The 6,494-nt window shown below is 44.7% G+C and overlaps 1 long non-coding RNA gene across 1 annotated transcript; it reads right to left on the bottom strand.

Annotated features, from left to right (window-relative positions):
- Nucleotides 1-1,684: 1,684 nt before the first annotated feature.
- On the bottom strand, nucleotides 1,685-4,937 carry LOC103465604 (uncharacterized). The gene is made up of 4 exons (XR_001776587.1): nucleotides 4,558-4,937; nucleotides 4,341-4,477; nucleotides 3,074-3,159; nucleotides 1,685-2,977 (listed from the first exon to the last, which is right to left on the bottom strand). It is a non-coding gene; the product is annotated as an uncharacterized LOC103465604 (long non-coding RNA).
- Nucleotides 4,938-6,494: the final 1,557 nt, after the last annotated feature.

The raw sequence follows: 6,494 nt of genomic DNA, 5'->3' as shown, positions 1-6,494 counted from the left end.
AAAACATATGTAGCTACATAAATACCAGACAAAGTGAATCACAGCAGCGTCATCAGCAGGTGTAACGCTGAACTGATGCGGAGCGGAGCTGCACCATGAAGCTACAAACACTGAATAGAAGAAGAGCTGCCATCGATACAGCTGCAGCCAAGCATGATTTAATGTTACACAATACAGTTTTACCAAGTAGCTCAAAGTCTGAACTGGTATTGTTGAGGATTTAAGGTGTAAAGTTTACCTTCGACCAAACCCCCCCCAAAGGCATCCCAGCGCCCCCCTTTTGTAAAAATGTCCACCAGCGCCCCCTGCTGTCCTCTGAACGCCCCCTGGGGGGTGGTACCGCCCACGTTGAGAACCGCTAGTCTAAACAGAGGAGCCAGCAGTTTACTTTGAGGAAATAAATTAAGGTGCAGAAGTTAATTAGATCCATGCGCAGTGCACTGCACAACCAATGCGGACGTGGCTCCACCGCTTCGAAGAATTAGACGTAACTCGCCCTGCAGTTTTAACAAATGGAGATGAAGACGTTACCCTCCCGCACCCAGAAGGAGAGCGATGCTCAGAAGGAGCGCGGCGGACGTAACACTTGTCCGTTTTGGAGAAGCGAAACCATGCAAAAATATATATATAAATAATTAAATCCTGGCAAAAACGCACGCTGTCACAGTATCACCTCTGATCTGGACTCTTTAACGGACCAGAAGCTTTGGAGCGCCTTGCGCAGCTGATCCGGTTCTACTGGGTTTTTCTCCTGCTGAGGGATCAGGAAACGATCAGAGTTCTGCCGTCTTCTAATCACGTCATTTCGTGAATTGTTACCTGATTTCAAAAACATTTAGTTTGATGTCTTAAAATGTTTTTTTTTCTTTGACGGACAACAAAAAACTCCAGCGAAACCTCTGCTCCAAACTCCGAACATTGTCGGCCCCTCTTCGGTTTTTTTCTTCTTTTTTTTTTGCGGAGGATCAGTAAATAAATTATTGGTGTTTTACCATCACCACCAGGTATGAAGTGCTTTAGCCTTTGAGTTGCACCACAGCACAGCACAACTGAAACATCCAGGAAAACAATATCAGCTTCTTGTTACGAGTACAAGTATAAAGGAGGCTGGTATCGCGCCTGATAAAAATCTATTTATTTATGTCATCACATGGACTTATATAAAGTTTTATACATTTTCTTTTCATATATTTATTATTGTTTATCTTCTTTAGATATTAGGTTGGCTTAGAATGATTCCAAATAATGTACAGGAATGACCTGGTGCTGTTACATGTCAATCATCTGGGGGGGCCAATCAGATGACAAGGGGGGCACTGGCCCCCCCGTCCCCCTCTGGCTCCGCCCCTGGGGAGAGGTTATCGGACATGGTTCCATCAAGTCAGCAGCTCGCATGAATGGAGCTGTCTTGTTTGTCGAAAAGGTCGAGCAAGCTCAGCAGTTGGTGGAGGTAGGCGTCTCTGTTAACAGCTTGTTTTTACAGGTGTCGCCGCTAACATGACCTTCTACTTATCAAACGTACCTCCGTTCATAAGTGACAAGTTTTTGATCAAAGAGCTGTCTCGACACGGTAAAGTGGTTTCACCGGTGAAAAAAGTACCCTCTGGGTGCAAATCACCGTTTTTAAAACATGTTGTCTCCCATAGGAGACAACTGTTTATGATATTGAATCGGAGGGATGAGAAACTCAACCTCCGATTTCATGTTAGAGTAGATGATTCTGATTACATCTTGTTTGCTACGTCCTCTAACATGAAGTGTTTTGGTTGCGTTCAGGAGGGGCACATTATTAAAATGTGTCCCGACAGGTCCGGGCCGGCCCTGCCGAGTGCAAAGCAGCAGCCCTCTGCTGCTGAGCAGGTGGGGAGCCCACCTGGTGAGGCTGGAGCAGCGGAGGAGCCCGCTGCCGCAGCGGAGGATCCCGCGGCGGCTGCGGCATAGGAACCCGCAGTTGCAGTGGAGGAACCCGCGGTGGCGGCGGAGGAGCCCACTGCAGAGGAGCAGGCGGAAGGTACTGTACTGAGGTGTCGGTAGTGGAAAGTGAGAAAAGTGTGAAAATGAATGTAGGTGTGGGAAAGGATGGAAGCACAGTGTTGTGTGGGGATGGGGTGAATGATGGTGGTGAATGGTGGTCAGGGTGAAAGTGAAGTGGTAGAGAAGGATGGTGTGCAGGGAGAGCAGCAGGTGGAGGTGAGGGGCGATGAGGAGCATTTAGGGTGTGGGGATCAGGAAGGGAAATGAGAGGTGCAGGTGGAGGGACAGAACAGTGCAGAGTTGATTTTTGGAGCTGGAGTGGCATGAGAGACAGGTGAAGCAGAGGAGGCGATGGAACTGCAGGCTTCAGCCCCGTTAAAGAGGCGAAGCAAACAGAGGAATGTGGTGGCTGCTATGCAGGCCAGCAAGCAGGCCAGTAAGCTGGTTGCACAGAAAAAAGAGATGTCGGACAGCAGCGACATTGACAGCCCGGTCTCTGATGCCAGCAAGGTTTCCTATATCACAAAATAGCAGCAAACAACCTAGATACCCTGTAGAGGCTTTTAAAATATTTTTAGAGGAAACTAAAGGGGTGAATGGAGTAAAAATTGAAAGCCATTTTCCTAATTTCCTAAGGACGTTGTCATGAACAGTACTCCAATTCAGCCAATATGTCGCGTTGACATGGACCAAACCACCAACTCAAATCAATTCAATCAACAGCTCCAAGTGCCATTTGATCTGAATGAGGAACACTTATCTCCTGTGGAAAAGTCTCAACTTAATGACCTTTTCCTAAAGTACATGGACATTTTTAGTAAAAACCCCAATGATTTTAGACGGACAGACATTGTAAAGCGCAAAATTGATACCAGCACTGCACCCCCCGTTCGTAAATGAGCTTACCTCACCTCACCACAAATGCAGGAGATCATCGAATCACAGGTGAATGAAATGCTGGATAAGGGACTTATTGAAGTCAGTCATAGCCCATGGGCTGCCCCTGTGGTCATGGTGAGAAAAAAGGACGGTTCATGGTGGTTTTGTGTAGATTATAGGGGTTTAAATGCCGTCACCACTAAAGATGCTCATCCTTTACCGCATACTGATGACACACTGGATGCGCTCAGAGGCTCTTCAGTTTTCAGCACCATGGACCTTTCATCAGGTTATTGGCAAGTGCAGCTTGATGAACAAGACAAAATGAAAACAGCTTTCACCACAGGTAGAGCTCTCTACCAGTTTAATGTAATGCAGGGGTGTCAAACTCCAGTCCTGAAGGGCCGYTGTCCTGCAGTTTTKAGATGTGCCACAGGTACAAAACACCTGAATCAAATGGCTTAATTACCTCCTCAGTTCTCCAGAGCCTTGCTAATKACCTAATTATTCTATTCAGGTGTGGTGCAGCAGAGGCACATCTAAAAGTTGCAGGACACCGGCCCTCGAGGACTGGAGTTTGACACCCCTGATGTAATGTCAATGGGACTGGTAAATGCTCCACCTACGTTTCAGTACCTGATGCAGTTGGTTTTACAAGGTCTGTCATGGAAAACCTGCCTTGTTTACCTTGATGATGTAATTGTATACAGTGCTAATTTCTCTACTCATTTGGAACACCTAAGAGAAGTCTTTGACCGCTTCAGAGCAGCCAATCTGAAACTGAAACCCTCCAAATGCCACTTTGCTCAAAAAGAAGTGTTTTTTCTTGGGCATGTTGTATCTGCTGGAGGCTTTAGGCCCGATTCCAAAAATGTTGAAAAGGTAAAGCAGTGGCCCACCCCTTACAGTCCCACAGAAATGAGAGCCTTTTGAGGTTTGTGATCATACTACAGATGGTTTATCTATCAATATGCCAAGCTGTCTCAGCCACTTCATGCACTCACCCGAAAAGGGAAACTATTTTGTTGGACAGAAACTGAACAGTGTCTTTGATACCTTGCAACATGCTCTAAGCAGCGCTCCCGTTCTCTCTGATCCAGACCTTTCACGTGAATTTCTGCTTTTTACAGATGCTTGAAAAGTGGCCATTGGTTGTGTACTATCGCAGACAAATGACATTAATATGGAAAATGTCATTGCCTACGGTAGTCATGTCCTCACTAAAAGAGAAAAATGATGGTCCACCTATGACAGAGAGCTATGGGCTATTGTCTGGTCTACTAGGCATTTTCGCCAATATATAACTGGACACCGCTTTTGGATCATCACTGACCACAAACCTCTTCTTAGTCTGAGGAAAATGGCTTTGGACTGTGACCCAACTGGACGTAGAGCCAGGTGGGCCCTTGAAATAGATCTATACGACTGGGTTGTTGAACACAGACAAGGACACAAACATGCAAATGCTGATTCAATGTCACGCCTACCATCCCCTGCAGTTGACTGTTCTACTGCTTCAAATCCCTCAAACTCTCCTCTTGATCCAACAGTGACTGCAGATTCTGTGGATGTTACTTCATCGGTCCACCAAGTGGCTCAAGGTCACCCTATTGACCTCTCTTTCCTGAACAGAGACACTGACTATCTTAGACAGACCCAGAACAACGATCCTGTGTTAAAAACTGTTCTGGAATGGGTTCTTACAAATAACAGGCCTCCCTTTGCAAAGATAAATAAGTGCTCTGCAGAGCATAGACACTTTTGGAGGGAATATCCAAAACTAATCGTTAGTGACTGTCTTCTCTGTCGGCAGGTTCGGCATCCCCCTGGCGATCCTGATGTGCAGATTGTTGTTCCAAGTGATCTGCAAAAAGAAGTGTTAGGGTCATTCTCTTGCTGGACATTTTGATGCAATAAAGACTTTACAGTGTGCTCAAGCTAGGTGCTACTGGCCTTACATGTCTCGGGATATAACTGAGTAGTGTTTAGAATGTGTGGTGTACGAGGCACGGTGGCTGCCAACACCCCGTCAGCAGGCCCCTTTGAAACATGTTGTCTCAAAAAATAGCGATGGATTTCACTAAATTGCCCCTCACTACTTCTGGAAACAGATACATGCTTGTTGTAATGGACTATTTCACGAAGTACCTGTATGCACTTCTTGACCAGAAAGCCGTTACTGTAGCCAAGTGTTTGTTTGAGGACTACATTTGTCGCCATGGTGTTCCCCACAGCCTACACACTGACCAAGGACGCCAGTTTGACTCAGACCTTATTAAATGTCTGTGTTTGAGTATGGGTGTACACAAAACAAGGACATCTCCATATCATTCAATGTCAAATGGAATGGTGGAAAGGGCTAACACATCAATAAAAGACCAGTTAGCCAAGTACCTTTACTCAAAAGGGGGTGAGTGGGATGAACACATGAAACAGGTCGAGTTTGCATACAACACTTGTGTACACTCCACTACAAATTTCACCCCATTCTTTTTGGTTCATGGTAGGGAGTTTCGTTTACCCGCTGATCTTTTCCTTAGTGCTCCCACTAACAATGAGCAAACACCTACATGTGCACTTAATGAGTACGCGACCAGTCTCCTAAACAAACTGTGTCCTGCTTTTGACACTGCAGCTGCTAACATCGCTGCTACAGCCATACAACAGAAGCACTATTATGACAGGCAAGTGAGACATGAAGCTTATGACCCTGGGGATCTAGTGTGGGTTGACATCCCCTCGTTGTCTAGACATAACCCAGATAGCACAGAATGATTGAAACAACATTGAATCAATGTCAGCCAAAAACATTGAATCAACGTTGAACGCTGACATTGAAACAACATTGAAAGTGGTCGGTGACTTGCATGTTGAATCAACGATAGGGTTTCAACCATAACTGACATTATATCAATGTTGATTTAACCATCATTTGTATGTCAATTTACATGCTTATTTGTGTTGATTGAATCAGTTAGGAATCAACATTGAGTCAACCGTCATCTGAATGTGGTTCTGCACACATATTTCTGTTTATTTTACATTGAGTCAATGTTGATTCAACACTGACTCAACAGAAGCATATTTCTGTTGATTCTACATTGAATCAGTCAGGAATCAATGTTGATTCAACCATCATCTGAACGTGGATCTGGAAACATTTCTGTTGATTTTACGTTGAATCAGTTACGAGTCAATGTTGACTCAACCTTCATCTGAACGAGGATCTGCACACATTTCTGTTGATTCTACATTGAATCAGTCAGGAATCAATGTTGATTCAACCATCATCTGAACGTGGATCTGGACACATTTCTGTTGATTCTACATTGAATTAGTCAGGAATCAACATTGATTCAATCTTCATCTGAATGAGGTTCTGCACACATATTTGGGTTGATTTCATATTGAATGAAAGCTCATCCATACGTTTATCTTTAGCCGCATTGATTACTGCAACAGCGTCTTAAAAGATCTGACTAATAAATCAATCCTCCAGCTGCAGCTGATCCAAAATGCTGCTGCTCGCGTTCTCACTAAAACCAGGAAGATAGAGCACATAACACTAGTTTTAAAGTCCCTACACTGGCTCCCTGTAGCTCAGAGAATAGACTTTAAAATACTGATGTTAGTTTATAAAT

Source organism: Poecilia reticulata, linkage group LG5 (genome assembly GCF_000633615.1).
Source record: "Poecilia reticulata strain Guanapo linkage group LG5, Guppy_female_1.0+MT, whole genome shotgun sequence".
Taxonomy (NCBI): domain Eukaryota; kingdom Metazoa; phylum Chordata; class Actinopteri; order Cyprinodontiformes; family Poeciliidae; genus Poecilia; species Poecilia reticulata.
The sequence above is the reverse complement of the archived record's forward strand: the minus strand, read 5'-3'. Positions and strand labels throughout refer to the sequence as shown.